This window comes from Lissotriton helveticus, chromosome 4_1 (assembly GCF_964261635.1).
Source record: "Lissotriton helveticus chromosome 4_1, aLisHel1.1, whole genome shotgun sequence".
Taxonomy (NCBI): domain Eukaryota; kingdom Metazoa; phylum Chordata; class Amphibia; order Caudata; family Salamandridae; genus Lissotriton; species Lissotriton helveticus.
Genome location: NC_136063.1, coordinates 1,668,457,925 through 1,668,475,336, shown reverse-complemented (window position 1 = coordinate 1,668,475,336; position 17,412 = coordinate 1,668,457,925).

The window sequence follows — 17,412 nt, the reverse complement described above, 5'->3', positions numbered from 1 at the left end:
TTGGCCGTTTTTCTTGTTTCGGTGGGGATCCACCTGTAGATCTTGCTGAGCATGTGGAAGGTGTTGAAACAGGAGGATGAGACAGCGTTGAACTGCTTTGTGGTGGAGAGAGTGGAGTCGAGGATGAATCCCAGGTGCTTGTGTGGTCGGTGGGTGTTGGTGCTGTTCCCAGTGCGGTCGGCCACCGGGAGTCGTCCCAGGCCGAGGGGGTGGAGCCAAGGATGAGGACTTCTGTCTTTTTCGAGTTTAGCTTCAGATGGCTGTTCTTCATGCACTCTGCGACGGCTTTCATTCCTTCGTAGACGTTGGTTTTGGCAGTGAGGTGGTCCTTGGTGAGGGAGAGGATCAGCTGGGTGTCGTCGGCATAGGAGATGATGTTGAGTTTGTGCAGTCGGGCGACGTGGGCAAGCGGTGCCATGTAGATGTTGAACAGTGTCGGGATGAGCCTTAGGGTACGCCGCAGATGATCTCAGTGGCTTCGGAACAGAAAGGGGGAAGGCGGATACTCTGGGCTCTGCCGGAGAGGCAGGAGGTGGTCCAGTCCAGAGCCTTGCTTCGGATACTAGGGTTGTGGAGGCATGTGCGTTGGGTGCGGTGGCAGACGGTGTCGAAGGTGGCTGACAGGTCCGGGAGGATGAGTGCTGCGGTTTCGCCATTGTCCAGTAGGGTCCTGATGTCGTCGGCGGCGATGAGGGCGGTTTCAGTCCTGTAGCTGCGGCGGAACCTGGACTGGGACAGTCCAAGATGGTGCTCTTTTCGAGGTAGCGGGTCAGTTGTCTGTTGATGGTCTTCTCGTTGACCTTCTCCGGGAATGGAAGCAGGGAGATGGGTCAGAAGTTCTTGAGGTCCTTAGGGTCAGCCTTGGGTTTCTTGAGTAAGGCGTTGATCTCAGTGTGCTTCCAGCTTTCCAGGAAGGTAGCTGTCTCGAAGGAGATGTTGATGGCTTTCCGGAGATGGGGTGCGATGGTGGTGCTGGCTTTGTTGAAGATGTGGTGTGGGCAAGGGTCTGATGGAGAGCCGGAGTGAATGGTGTTCATGATTTCAATGGTGTCGTTATAGTTTATGTTGGTCCAGGAGAGCAGGGGATCGGTGCTGGTAGAGGTCAAGTGGAAGGAGCTCTCAGTGGATATCGGAGTGGTAGAGATGATGAAGCTGCTGTGGATGTCTGTGATCTTGCGTTGGAAGAAGGTGGCAAGGGAGTCGCACAGGTCTTGCGAGGGTGTGAGGTCGTTGATGTTGGAGCTGGGGTTGGAGAGTTCCTTCACGATGGTGTAGAGCTCTTTGCTGTTTGGTGCATTGTTGTCAAGGCGGTTTTTGAAGAAGGTCCTTTTGGCGGATTTGATGAGCTGATGCTGTCTGTGGGCCGCGTAACTGTCCGGTGTCTGATCACAGTGCCATTTCTTTTCTAGTTTTTGGCAGGCTTGCTTGGAGGCCTGGAGGTCCTCGTTGAACCAGCTGGCATTCTTGCTGGTGTGTCTGTTGGAGGGTGTTGGCACAATCTTCGATCCATTGTCTGAGGTTGTGGGCGGAGGTGTTGGGGTCGGTGGGATCGGCGGGTGGGCTCCGGGCAAGGGTGGTGGTAAGCTGGTCTTCGGTGACTTTGCTCCAGCAGCAGCGAGGGATCTGTTGGGTGTGGTGGTGCGTGGTGGGTTTCTGAAAGGTGAAGTAGATGCAGCGATGGTCGGTCCAAAGGAGTTTGGTGGTGTGGCTGAAGGCGAAGTGGCAGCTTGCGGAGAAGATGGGGTCAAGTGTGTGGCCAGCAGTGTAGGTGGGTGTTGTGACAAGCTGTCTGTGTCCGAGTTATCGATCAGGGTGGTGGAGTTGGTGTCATTGTTGTTCTCGAGGTGGAAGTTCATGTCCCCGAGAAGGATGTAGTCTATGGAGGCAAGGGTGTGTGTGCTGAAGAAGTCGGCGATGGTGTCACTAAACTGTGGCCGGGTTATGGGGGGTCTGTAGACGAGGCTTCCTCTGAGGGTGGTGTTGGGATCGGTGTGGATCTGGACGTGCAGGTGTTCGGCGGTGCTGAGGGTGTCGTCGGTGTTAGTAGAGATTCTGAGAGTGCTCCTGTGGACGATGGCGATTCCTTCTTCTGTTCCATTGATGTGGTCCCTGTGGGTGATCTTATGGCTGTCAGGGAAGGCTATGGCGATGTCGGGTCCCGAGGAGGGGTTCATCCAGGTCTCCATCAGGAAGGCGACATCTGGCGAGGTGGAGTCCAGTAGGTCCCAGAGTTCAACTGTGTGTTTGCGACCGGAGCGGGTGTTGAGAAGAATGCAGCTGAGGTGGTTGAGTTCTTTCCCGGTGGGTGGATTGGTGAATTGGATGCTGGTGAAGCTGCAGTTCTGGCAGGTGAAGGGTTCTTGGGTGCGCTTCGGGGCGGCCTGGAAGCAGGTGTTCGATCATCCGGTGTTGAGTGCGAGGAGGATGCTGGCATCCTAGCGGGGACGGACGTCGTGGGGTTCACAGGGGCCAGGGGTTCTGCCGCTGGGCGCGGTCCAGGCTAATGTGCTGCATAGCTAAATACTTATAAGGTCCAAGAGGCGAGACCGATTGTATTGCAAATGCTTGTTTAAATAGGCACAGGGTCACAGTTTTCTTTTAAAGTTAAGGGAAGTCGTGTTTGATTTACACTATTACATCAGGATGAAGATGGTAGGGCCTGAACATGAGCAGTGCTGGATTTATTACCTAGGGTGGGGCACAGAGGTGAAGAACTGAAGCCCAGAGCTATTTACGTCTAAAATATAATTCCTTGCCAAGTAAATATTGGAGCATGGAAACAAAATGATGTTTCGAAATGCTTTTAAATGGGAAAAAATTAAAATGAAGAGTTAACTTAATCATTAATTTAACTCTTCATTTAAATGGTCTCCCATTTCTAAGTATCACACTTACAAACAGAAGGCCTCTTGCTCCCAGTAGCTGGTAGACACTGCCATATTTCTAAATGAAAAATTAGTAATTTTGTTAATTGGGAGAAATTTAAAGTGAACACAAGTATTACTATGAAACATTGCCTTAATGTTTTTTTCTGCTTTTAATTAAGACAAATATGTCTTAATGTTTCATAACTAACATAGGGAGGGATTTGTAGCACATCAAGGTCCAACATATTTGCTTCAAATAATCTAATAAATGTATGGGTGGAGGCTTAAGGAGTAAATAGGTGTTGAGGTGTGAAGGTGTGAGGTTAAAAATAGGGAAAGAGGTGCTTCTCAGGAAAAACTTTAATGAAAAAGTTCTCTTACCTATATTAAAAATGTGTGGTGCTATCTATTAGACTTTAGTTATCTCAGATAGCTATAGGTCAACAAGTGTCTAGCTTCCGTGTAGTCATAACAATGATCTAGTAGCTATTCATCAGGACAAATATCAAACTAATCTACTTAGTGATTGGAGTTTCAATGTTTGGGTTCATTGATTTTCTCCCAATCACACATACCTTGGTTTCGGTATTGATTTGTGATTTATTTAGCAATTACCCAAATTGGATAAGAATGTGTGCCTCCTTGAGCTGTGCACAATAGTATGCCTTTTGTGTGAGTTTGGTCAGGAGTGGCTCTCTGGGCGACCTACTTTTGTGTGCTGACTCAGAAGTACTTAAGCCCCCACACCCGCACTTCACCAATCGGCTGACAAGAAGATCTTCGCCAAAGAGCCCCCATTGAGGGTGCCTGTCGGACATTGCAACGCCAGCCCAAGGAGGAGCAAATGTCCTATGATGAAGCATGACACCTATCCAGGTGTGTGAGGGCTATTAATTCTTGTGGGGTCCTGCCCCCTGCATACCCTACAGAATAGTTGTTGACCCACATAGACACTCATTCTTCTTTAGGAACTGCATAACCCATATACATTTATTAACATTTTATAAAACATGGTTCTTCACTTTAAATTCCTCCCATTTAAACAATATCTGTATTTTTCTGTTATAATTATGAAACCCAGTCTGCAGGCCATTGGCATTAAGAAGCCTCTTGTGTAAATCGTGACAATTTGAAATTGGATAAAACTAAAACTAAATGATGTGTTATGGAATCCATATGAACATAAAGTTAACTCTTCAGCTTAATTTTCTCTGATTTCAAAGTGTTAAATTTACACACAGCAGGCATCTTGCTCCCAGTAGCTGGTAGACATGGTTCCATATTTATAACTGAAAAATACAGTCATTTTCTTCAAATGGGAGTACTTTTTACAAATCCACTTCTGTTTCTAGGGAAGTAGCCTCCTAGAGCTGAAAGCTACAGGGTGATGTGAGGCCCTCGTCATTTAGCTGTGATAAGACTGCCTCTATTCCATGCTCTGAAGCTTCAGTTTGCAAAATAAGTTTTTGGGAAAAGGCAAGGGACTTGAATAAGGGGGTTGTGCGCATGGCTTGTTTGATAGAGTAAAATGCTTTCTGACAGGCTTCCGTCCAGAACACCTTTTTGGGTTGCATCTTTGAAGTCAGTTAAGGAGGCAACAATGGTTCCATATCCCTTAACAAACCTTCTGTAGTAACCAGGGAGACTAAGGAAGGCCTCACTTCTGGCTGTGTTTTGTGGGAGGCCCAACATCCAGAATAGAATCTATTTGAGACATGTATCGAAATAGCCATAAAATAGAAACATACATTATAAGTTATAAAGTGCATATAGTTGTGACAGGTGTCATTATGCAAATGTAAAAACTCCATCAATACTGCATTCAAAGCAGTAAGTGCAATTCGTAAAACATATAGTGATACAATCTTAATTTACACACGGTGGATAAAACACCATAGCGTAAAATATATTACTCACAATTTAGCTGTGACATATATCCACTTTCCATGGAAGCCGCCGTAAGAAAAAGAAGCTGGTACCCTGCAGCAGCATGGTAATCATGGCTCATCCCAGATTCAGTCTTCTTACTTTCCATGCTTAGAAAATGTATGCTGCTACTGCAGGGTATATTTCTCTTGAGTCCGTCTTCTAGCAAATTGGAGGGCTTCCTTGCAGCGCCGTGTTATAGTTTTAAAAACAAGGATGTATAAAGTTACTTCTGTGCTGCAATATATTGGTGCATGAAAGCAGGGCCGGCTCTAGGCTCACGGAGGCCCTGAGCAGGGAGTGTAGGTGGGGGGCCCGAGGCCGCCAAATCCCTGCCAAATATGTATCTAAGGATATATATTGGCATGGCGGCCCCTGGGGTTTGGCGGCCCTGTGCAGGTGCACAGCTTGCACATGCCTTAGGCCGGCCCTGATGAAAGCATGAAACGAGCAGTGCCGGACTGCCCGTATCAGGCACTGGGCATTTCCCCATGGCCCGAGGAGTGGGGACATGTGTTGTGCCCATGGGGGCCGGTTTTGCGGCAGTGCTGCAAAATCGGCCTCTTGGTCCAATAGCGGGAGCGGTTCTTCTTGCTAGCAACCCCACCCCTGCTTCCAGGGCTGTCTCAGGACATCCCAGGGCACTGCTAAAGATGTCTGAATGTTGTCCGTAGTCTTCAAACATTTTCTAGTGAACCACAATACCTGTAGACTACGAAGTCTGCATTTAATGTATAGAGATGTGGTAAACATCAGTATAAATAGCTCGCAAATACAGTTCACATAACGCAGAGTTTTTCAAAAGGTTAAAAGGGAGCAGAAAATAAACTAGAAGAACAGTAAGTACGAGACACAGTGCATTATTAAAGGTGCCCATTTTGGGTGCACTCATTGTTCTGAGTACAGCGCAATGAATGGCTGCCTTTAAAGGAATGGGGCGATCAGTTTCTTGAGAATATGGAATGACTATATAAAAGGTATTTGTCTTAGAAGTGAATACTGTCCAGAAGATGCCTAATTAGGGATGGGACGGAGGCATACACAAAGGTGAAAACCCACATGCCATCATCAAGAAAGATTATCCTAAAAGCGTAACCAAACAGAAATTGTACTGCAGCGCTACACTCTGATGTAAGATGTTTAAACTGGCAGTAAGCAGGGCTATTTCTATGAGGTGAAGCTGAAGTGAAGTGCCTTCTCAAAACTTTGACATCTGCAGTGCTTGCCATCAGTTACGTAAGATGGCTACATTTATTTTCAAGCTCTCAAATGGCAGTAGGAGTCTTGAGCATGTACACAAGACATGTCAACATTAACTAAAGTTGCTGGTGTGAAAGTATTTCTTTCAGTCTGCTCTGCCATCTAGCGGTACAGATCAGGGCTTGACTGGGAACTAAAATCGGCCCTGGCAAACTGGTTGGTAGACCCCCCTGGGGCAGGGGGGTGTCTCTGAGCTGTTTGTTAGGGACGGTTTCGTCGATTTTGATACAGGGGGCAGATATTGCCGGCCCCGGTAACACCGCTAAAACTGGCCCCACCCTGGCAGCCCACCGGGAAATGCCCAGTGCCTGCTACTGCCAGTCCGGTCCTGATACAGATCACTAGCCCCACAGCTGCGTAGATGAATGCTGGTATTTCCACAACCTGCAAGTCCTTTGCAGGGTGAAACACGAATATTCACAAAATTACCCAGTGCTTATTTAACCCTGGGTAGCTGGGCACAAAAAGCAGTCAGGCTTAATTTAGAGGCAATGTGCAAAATATTTATGCAGCACACAAACAGTAATAAAGTGAAACACAACACAAGAAAAATCCCTCATCAATTTAGAAAAATATAGATAAATGTATTGAATTATTGACATCAACATGACAAATCCAATCAGTATCACCCGAGTTATGAATTTTAAATGTTTTTAGTAGGAAAAAGTGCCTAAAAGATCAAAAAGCCAACTGCGCACATCCAGTACTGCAAGACCACGTCAAAGTTGAAAAATATGGCCAGCCGCAATGGAGTGAGGTACATATACCAGAAGTGGATTAGGCCCGGCCAGCACTTACCTTTGACTTTGAAGAAATGTTGCGAAAAAGTGTTCTGTGTAGATAAAGTTCAGCAGTGCAAGACTGCTGGAAGTGTCCAAAGGAGGAAGCATCGTCATCAGTGAGCATTAGATAGAAGATGTGGGGAAGATGTCTATGTCTGGACTTAGACTCATTTTTAGAAGTCAGAAATCTCTAGTAGGATGATGCAGAGGGCTGTAGCCAAAGACTGTTTCATGAGGCCAGATACCCCTTTGGGGAGGACTACTGACAGGATTTGCTTCTGCAGAGATTATCGCAGCTGGAAAAGTCAAGACGTCAATCCAACTGTTGATGCACAGGGGGCGGATAGGCAAGCAGGTTGGTCGCGGTCTCATCCTTGTTCTCAGACCAGGTTTTGGCTAAATCTCAGTGCTCAGTTTTTTGCACACCCAGGGGTCCGGAACTTGTGTGACACCACTTGAGGGTTCAGGACTCAATCAGGCTCGGTCCAGATTTTGATTTGCGATGGAGGGAGTTTTTTCTTTCCTTGTGACTTGTAACAGGAGGTCAGCAAACTAGCCATTGGAGTCTCCCTGGGTTCAGGTGAAGATGAGGGGGTTTGGTCTCCTAGGGTTCAAGACAGGCTCCAGGCAGCAAAGTAGTCCTTCCAGATACAACAAAGCAATCTTGCAGATTGTAGAGCAGGGCATATTATCAGGCAGTCCTCAGGAGTGAACTGAAGAGTGTGCTTGAAGGTCCTATATACCCTGGTGCTCTTCCTCTGGAAGGTAGGAGAAACTTATAGAAAGGTTCTTTGAAGTGGATGGAATTTCCTAACACCCCTGCCCTGGCTCCATGCTGGCTGAAGGGACATGTGGAGGTGATAAGTCCATTGTGTAAAGGCAGAGCACAATCTCTTCATTTGCAAGGGGGGCTGTGCTGGGCTTTTCCCTACCCTCCTGCCAGTAAATGGCCCATTCAGACACATGTAATCCCTATATTGTGTTACTTTCTGGGAGGAATTCCCAATATTTAACTGTCAGTTACACCCCAGCTCTCTTTGTGTGATTGTCTAGAGGGAATGCACAAAGTCCAGCTGTCACATTAACCCAGCTACATATTCAGAGACAGGATGAGGCATGGGATGGTTAAAGTAAGAAAATGCCAGCTTATGCCAGCTTTTTAAAAGTGACTTATTCAGACCTGCATTTTAAAAACCAATTTTACTAAAAGATGCGTTTTTAAATTGTGAGTCCAGAGACACCAAACTCCAATTTTTCTCTGCTCCCGATGGGAAATTACACTCAACGATATTTTAAGGTGATCCCATGTTAACCTATGGGAGATAAAGGACTTTCAGTAGTGAAAAACAAATGTAGCTGTTTTTCACTACCAGGACATGTAAAACTCAAAAGTACATGTCCTACCTTTTAAGTACACTGCAACCTGCCCATGGGGCTGCCTAGGGCCTACCTTATGGGTGACATATGTAAAAAGGGAGGTTTTGAGCCTGCAAAGTAGGTTAATGTCATGAAGACGTAACTCCAGGTAAGTGAAGAGAAATCTCTATTCAGTCATAAAGCACCAACAGATTCCAGTCAGCTAAAGGCAGCTGTGGAATGTCGGTACACAATAGAAGTAGGAACGTTCCAAGGGAAGGCAGAAAGGAGGGGGTGAGGGAAATAGGGCTGAACCAAGTGACTTACAACATACCTCCCAAGGCAGGAGGGAAAAAAAGAAGAAAAAAGAGCGAGAGAGGAAATAAAAAAAGAACAAGGAAATAAGAACTTTAGAGATAGAGCTAACAGCAGAGAGCAAATAGAACATGGCATGGAGAAATCACCCAACCACAAAGTCTTTGCGCCAAACTGGACAATCAGTGCTCCTAAATGACCTGCGTGGAGAATTGGAACATGTTGGCAACAAACCAGCTTTCTCCTGAACAATTTGGGGAGGTTTATATTTTACCACCATGTCCATCCCCCAAGTTTGTCCATTTTCCAGGTGGACTACATTTCTTCCTACTCCTGTTACCTTGAGAGGTTCAGAAAATTTTGAGTGGCTCTTCTTTCTAGCTCCGAGAAGGTCGATGCGTGCCCATTCACCTGGATTATACAAGTGTGCCTTGACATTTTTAGGGCAGTCATATCTTGCTTTGTATTTATCTTGTTGTATTTCAATTTTTCTGGAAATTTCTGATCGGTCTACAGCACATAGGCTGTCTTTACGTAATCATCCAGCGGTCAGGTTGGTTTTAGGTTTCCTCCCCTTCAAAGAAATAAATGGAGACACCCCTGCGGCAGTATTAGGTGCGGTTCTGTTCACCCATATCATGTTTTTGCAAGGCAGATTTTGCTGCTACATTAGTGATTTCTGCGCTTTGAAGATACACCATACAATGCAGTTTTCTGGTGAGAGATTTGTAAGTCTGATAGGAAGTCCTTCATTAAATCAGATGTAAATTTGACCCCATTGTCTGTTACTATGGTATCTAGTATGCCTTCTTCATAAAAAGTGTCTTTTAGGAATTGAGTGAGAGATTTGGTGTCAATTTGGTTCACACATTTCATAATCACTCACCTAGTGTTGTAGTAAATGAGAACTAGGATAAATCGCTCAATCAGATGTTTGAGGTTTAATAGGCCAATAATGTCTAAAGCAAGTTTCGATCATGGTCGAATGGGGACTTGAACAGGATACAAAGGTGGTTTCCTTACAGACAGCGTTTTGTCACTTTTAGCACACTCAATGCAGTTTTTGACTAATTCTTCTACCATGGCATCCATCGCGGGCCACCAGTACTCCTCACGTACCTTGCTTTTAGTAAGACTTCAGCCTAAGTGTCCTTTTTTGTGCTAGACTCACAATTTTGCCTCTGACTCCCATGGGAGGTACTACCTTTTCTCCAGGATAGATAGCATCATTAATTCTACATAATTCTAGTCTTACTTTCCTATAATTCCTTAGCAGTTCCGGTAAGACACTCTTGTTGTCAGGCCATCCACTTCTAATGTATTTTTTTTTTTAAAGGAGCTACTTATTTATCAAGCACATTGCTGTCCTCTCAAATGCTCTTGTCCAAAACTGCTATTTCCAAAATCACGTCCCCATCTTCCTCCCCTTGTGTGTCAGTACTTGCATTGAGAGGAGCATGAAACAGGAAATCATCTGCCACGTTGTTTTTACCAGGCACATATTCAACTTTGAAATTGAAGCCTTCAAACCCCAAAATCAATTTTGCTATCCCAGGTGTGGTCCTGGTAGAATCTTTGGTTGTGAACACGTAGGTGAGAGGTTTATGGTCGGCCTTGACTGTGAAAGGTGTACCCCACAATTTTTTTTTTTAAATGTTGGATGGCCCAGAAACACACCAGAGACTCATTTTCTATTACAGAGTAGTGTTGTTCAGCTCTTTTGGGAGTCCTTGTGGCAAAAAGCAACAACTTACTCTATGTCCCCTACCCTCTGGGTGAGGCTGGCTCCTAAGCCTTTATTGCTGGCATCGGTGGACAAATAGGTGGTTTTCATTGGGTTGAATCTGCCTCAGAAAGGTGCATTGGTGATACATGTCTTTATTTCCATGAATATGGTTTGGCAGTCATCATTCCATACAAATGGTTGTTTAGCTCTAAGTAAATTGTGTAAAGGTTCTACTTGGCTAGCATAGTTTTGTATGAATTTAGAGTAGTAGTCTGATAGCCCTAAGAAAGACTTCAGTTCTTCTACATTGGTAAGGGCAAGAACATTAAGCATGGCATTGACTAAATTCATTTTGTGCTTGATGCCATCACAGGATATGGTATAGCTAAGATATTCCACAGAGTTTACACCAATTTGACACTTTTTTCTTCAGAGTTAGGCCAGCTTTACTCGACTTATGCAGGGCATGTCTCAACATGTCATCATGTTCTTTGATGTCTTTCCCATGTATGAGAATGTCATCTTGGAAGCACAAGGTGCCAGGAACGTCTTTGAGAACATGCTGCATGATTCTTTGGAACACAGCACCACCTGAGGCCAAACCAAAGGGTATACTGAGATACTGGAATGCCCCTAGGAGAGTGATGAATGAGGTGAAGTGATGACATTCAGGATGCAGTTCTACCTGGTGGTGTGACAAGTATAAGTCAAGGACGCTAAAGAAACAGCCATCTTTGATGAGAGTTAAGATCTCATGTATCCTCTGCAGTGGGTGTCTGTCTACCCAGATGTTCTTGATTAAGTCTATGAGGTCAGTGCAAAGTCTGACATCCTTGCTAGCAGCCTTGGACATGATGACTATGGGAATTAACCATTGAGAGCTCTCTATAGGTTCTATGGCACCCAACTCCAATAGACGGTCTAATTCTTTTTGAAGAGGAGCCTGCATTAAATGGGGAATTGGCCTGACTTTATGAGCAATGGCTTTAGCCTTGTCTTTTAGTTTTATGTGGGTTTGAAAATCTAGTAGGAGACCAAATTTGTTAGTAAAAACGTTAGGGAATTTTTCATAGATGTCATGTCCACATACTCGGTGATCAACCAACAGTACTTGGTCTGGAATATTTGGGTCTAGTTTCAAGCCCAACTCCTTTTGGTGTTTCCAACCTAAACGTTTAGATCCTTTCTCAGTGATATACACCTTGCCCACTGTGCTCCTACCCTTATAGTCAAACAACGTGGTGGTCATGCCTTGTAGAGAATTGGGATCACCATTATATCCTCCTGGTTAGATATCATCGGCTTGCCGAGTACTGAGTTTGTAGGGGAACATTATATCAAAAGTTTTTCCCTGCAGTAGAGTGTACGGTGAACATGAGTTTGCATAGACTTGGACCTGTTTTTTGTCTAGAGTGATGCTACATTCTGGAAATTTGACATTTTCATCTTTGTTTTCCAGTTGAAAAATGTGTTTTGTCTCTACAGTTATCGTTTGTTCAATCATGGATACTGTTTTATCACTTATATCACGGCACACCCTGGCCAACTGTTCCCTTCCTTCCACATTTGTGACATGTTACATTCTTGGCAGGACATGAAGGGTGATTTGCCAGATATGCTGGGTTGCCACACCTAAAGCATTTACTTTTAAAACTTGCACACCCTTGATTCCTTTGTTTGTGATCATCCTTATCTAGTTTACTGTCTTGTTTAGAAATGGCATTGACTTCATTGCAAGAATCTCCATTTACTCTCATTTCTTTTAGGCACTCTGCGGTGTGTCCGATGTTCAATACAATTTCAATGGATTGTTTGAGATCAGGGTGTCCTGCTAGCAACTTCTCTGGTATTTTATGGATGCTAGTGCATCTAACTAACTGGTCCCTGATGAGTGAATCTGTTAAACCCTCAAATTCACAAGTATTGGATAAACCCTTTGGTACCGCAATGTAGGGCCTAATCAACTCACCTTTGCCTTGCACTCTGGAGAACAATGTGTGCCTTTCTAGCACAACGTTTACGGCTTGACCAAAATGTTTTTCTAACCTGTTTACAGTTAGATAGACATTGAAATGTCCATCCCCTTCATCAACCTCGTGTTCAGAGTCTTTTAAGTTCTTAAATGTTTTACGGCCTTCAATTCCCAAATTGTGTATCAGTGTGTGCTGTTTCCTGAAGTGACAGAATCTGTCCCCACCAATGGCTATGAGATACGAGTCGAACATCTTCTTCCATTCTTTCTGAGAAAGTTTGGCTCCCCTACTTCGTTCAAGAAAGCAGGTGGTAATGACATAATAAGAGCAGCCATGGTGCAGAGGGGATTGACGAGGTAGATGACCCAGGAACGGGTGGAGGATGAATTAGCAAGGAAAAGTAGGCTGGCAGAGAAGCTTGCTGTGCCTGTCAGTGAAAAATAATGTACCTGCAATAATGCTGGCCATGTCAGCAAAAATATATGCAACCGGTACAGGAAGCTGTGCCTATCAGCGTGCAGAGACAGGCATATTTTGAAGAATGTTAAGAGAAATGTTTACGCAGTGAAGAAACAGCGGAGCCAGGCTCCCACGCTTATATTAAACAAGGAATGGCTGTGCCTGTCAGCGAGAATAGGCAGCAGGAAGAACAATGGCTGTAGGGCGTAGCAGAAATGTGGTGGAAATGTAAATTCACAGTAGAATCAGGCTCCCACACTGTATAAATATTAGGAGAGCTGTGCCCGTCAGCGGACGACAACAGGCAGGCAGAAATTGATCTGCACCTATTGACATGAAGGGACATGCGTATACATGAGAAAATGTAGAGGGAAAAATTTCGCCGAGAAGAAAGAGAGGAGCCACACTCCCACGCTAAGTTATACAAGAAATGGCTGTGCCTATCAGGAAGAACAGGCAGCAAGAGGACACTGGCCAGTGTGTAGCAAAATTTCGATAGAAATGTAATTTCACAGTGGAGTCAGGCTCCCACACTGTGAAACTATTGGAACAGCTGTGCCCGTCAGTGTGCGATGGCAGGCAGAATACGATTTGCCCAGTAGACGGGAATGCCTAGGGAGACCGCCACCAGCCTCAGCCACACCTCAGCGAACTGTTAGTGAGGAATGCTGTGATTGCCGCTATGGGGAGTAGAAAGGAGGAAAGTGAGGCGTCACTGTCGAGCTGAGATTGAGAGAACACAGGCAGCTGGAAATTCAACAAAAGAGCAGCAACATACACTGCGTCACAATCGCCTCCCAGTGCAGTTCCAGCCAAACACGGGCCGATAAAGATGCCAGAAGCATGAAATTAGCATGAGAGCAGAACTCGTTGGACATCTCTGTTGTGCTAATACTGAGACACAGGCAGAGCAAAAAGTCACAAAGCGAGCTGGTGTTCCAACTGCCACACACTCGCCCCGCCGCATCGCCTGGTCTAAAAAAACATCAAAAGGCTCACAACGTCTCCCATACGCTGAAGACCAACGCAGTAAGGTGGCTGAATGAAAAGTCTAAGTGCTTCAGGGAATGAGGAAGATTGCACAAAAGTTAAACTCTGCGACTGTGGGGAGAGACCAACGGAGGTTGCTTGGAGCTCAAGAAGAGTGCTCTCAGCGGAAGCGATGACTTGGTCAAAATGATATCCCCAACTTGAAGAATGGAAAAAAAAACAGTACCTTATGCAGAAGAGGAAAGGAGATGATCCTTAAGAAATTACCACTGTCCTGGAGTACTGCTGTATTGTCGTAGTTACAGTTGGGGATGGTGGTGTGGCTGCCCCCAAGCAGCAAGTCGTCGCCAGTGTTATGAAGGCGTAACACCAGGTAAGTGAAGAGAAATCTTTATTGAGTCATACACCACCATCAGATTCCAGTCAGCTGAAGGCAGCTGTGGAACATTGGTACACAATAGAAGTAGGAACGTTCCAAAGGAGGGGGTGAGGGAAATAGGGCTAAACCAAGAGAATTACAACAGTTAACTTACCAGGTTAAACTGGCAATTTAAAACTGCACACACAGGCTCTGCAATGGCAGACCTGAGCCATGTTTACAGGGCTACTGAGTCGGTAGGTCAATCAGTGTGGCATGCCCACAAGTAGCATTTAAAATGAAGCCAGCAAAACAGGAAGACAGGATTGGAAGCAAAAAATCAGGGGCAACCACACCAAGGATGCCAGGTCTCACAAGATGCATTTGGTGTTAGTGGGCTGAGTGAAAGGAGTAGTTTCTGAGGCCTAAGGACTGGGCTCAAAACCTGGACGGGGTGGAAATATCACATGGTACAAGTTCACATGGCAGCACTAATAGGGTTACTGCCTGAATCACAACCTGGCCATAGGTAATTGAGTCTGATGTGCAATTTACAATGCTTCTGTGAGTTTAGTGCACCCACTTTTCATTCTGGTTCTTGAAGTTTAAATATCCCCATTCAAAATGCGAAAAACAAATTCTGGAATGTAAATAATGTTGGAAAAAATCACATGGAGCATAGCTTCCAACTAGCAACATGTCATTAGGGGCATGTTCAGCTAGTCATGCTTGCCTACCCAAGTGGTGACGCAAAACCAAAGGGCATGATGGAAAGAGTGTTGAACAATGCAAGCACTCACCCCCAGTCAACTGATCTGGGTTTAATCCATCATCATTCTTTAGCTCACTCCACCACCCCAGTTCCGACATGGCCATATGCAAATCAGTCTGATCCTGTGCCTCATGTCCTTTGCTCACTTTGCCACTGGATTCAAGATAGCCTGGCTGATGAGGGTTATGAACCAGAAACCGGTCCCAGGATGCTTTTTTCCAGTCCAGGGAAGACATGGCTTGGCAGTTTGGGCTGGACTGTTCCCATGAGGCACAGGGTCAGACTAATTTTCATTTGGCCATGTCGGAACTGGGGTGGTGGAGCGAGCTAAAGAGTGATGATGGATTAAACCTAGATCAGTTGACTGGGGGTGAGTGTTTGATTTGCTCAAACGGTCCGTCCATCATCCCCTTTGGTATCGCCCTAAGTTGGCAGTGTATGCCCAGACGTGGGTCCCTTGCTCACTTTGCCATTGGATTCAAGATAGCCTGATTGATGAGGGTTATGAACTTGAAACCGGTCCCAGGATGCTTGTTTCTGGTCCAGGGAAGACATGGCTTGACAGTTCAGGATGGACTGTTCACATGAGGCACAAGGTCAGACTGTTTTGGATATGGCCATGTCGGAACTGGGGTGGTGGAGTGAGCTAAAGAATGATGATGGGTTAAACCCAGATCAGTTGACTGGGGGTGTGTGTTTGATTGGCTCAAACGCTCCGTCCATCATCCCCTTTTGTATTGCTTTGTTCGCCCTAACTTGGCAGGGTATGCCCAGACGTGCGTCCCTTGCTCACTTTGCCACTGGATTCAAGATAGCCTGGCTGATGAGGGTTATGAACCCGAAACCGGTCTCAGGATGCTTGTTTCCGGTGCAGGGAAGACAAGGCTTGGCAGTTCGGGCTGGACTGTACTCATGAGGTAGAGGGTGAGACTGATTTGCATATGGCCATGTCGGAACTGGGGTGATGGAGTGAGCTAAAGAATGATGATGGGTTAAACCGAGATCAATTGACTTGGGGTGAGTGTTTGATTTGCTCAAACACTAAGTCCATCATCCGCTTTGGTATCGCTTTGTTCACCCTAAGTTGGCAGGGTATGCCCAGACGTGGGTCCCTTGCTCACTTTGCCACTGGATTCAAGATGGCCTGGCTGATGAGTGTTATGAACCCGAAACCGGTCCCAGGTTGCTTGTTTCCGGTCCAGGGAAGACATGGCATGGTAGTTCAGGCTGGACTGTTCCTATGAGGCACAGGATCAGACTGATTTGCATATGGCCATGTCGGAACTGGGGTGGTGGAGTGAGCTGAAGAATGATGGATTAAACCGAGATTAGTTGACCAGGGGTGAGTGTTTGATTTGCTCAAACCCTCTGTCCATCTCCCCCTTTGGTATCGCTTTACCCAAGTAGTGACAGCTTACCTTCAGAATGGACCTACAGCAAGAACAGCATGCTGATTGCTGTTAGCTAAAAAAAATGACTGACAGGAAGTCAAGTTAGGGGCAAGGAGCCATGTGAGAGGTCATACTGTTCTGTCTGATGTGGTTACATGGGACTGATTTCTTGAGGAAAGAGCTGTATTGCTTAATGCTCAAACCTTCATTTGGCAGTTGCCCTGCACATGTCTACGGAGAGCAATCAGGGTTTGGACTCATGATCAATAAGGCAGAGCCACACACTAAAACCAAACAATAGAAAGCCAGTACTGATAAATAGTTTCTCTTATTTTCAATAAAGTCACCTAAATCTAAACAGACATGACCTTTTGGTTTTTTTGAATTCTCAGTTTTTTTGTTTTTCAAAATTAGTTAATCCATAGTTTTATTTGAATGGATTATTTCACAATATTTGTCGTAATTTAAACAGTATAAAGAAAATTACATGGCAAATCTCGCGTCCGAACACTTTCCAGCTAAATAAAACACCGGGCACACTCTCACACTCTAATTAACACACTTTTAGCAGCAAAAACACGTACTCATCCATTCACACTCACCACCACATTAACGATTTAAGGTTCAACATAAACATATTTGTTGAACAATCACAAGATCTAAGGTGCATACTTTACATAATTCTCGTGGACATCAAGAAACAATTTCAATAATTCAAAACACTCAATAGGTCAAAAAAAGCAGGTCAACGCGTTTCAAACACCTTTAATTTATCTGGTGTTTTCCTCAGGACCAAAAAGCTGCAATGACATAAACAAATCAAAAAATCTGGATTACTCTCTATATATACTCCTATCTCTCTCTGTTGCCTCCACCAGGGGTCTCAGGCTTACCTTATTTAGTTTTAATAGATCAGCCGATCTATTTTTCTTTTGCGGAATTTGTGTTGAATCTGCAATAACAAATTGAATTGAACACTTTACCGAGCACGGCCACTGCCTCTGAGCATTAAATAACCTTTTTAGAGACACTTACTCTTATCCACACGGATCACGCAATGGTACCGGAAAGCCTGTATGCAAGAAAATCTGTGCCAAAAACAAATGGAAAAAACGCTATGAATCCACCTGTCCGGATGTTCCACCAGAACACCCCTTCTAGCTACGTTCATTGTAACAATTTCCTACTTACTTGGAAGGATATATGCGGGGCCTTTACAGATGCGCTGCTCAGTCAC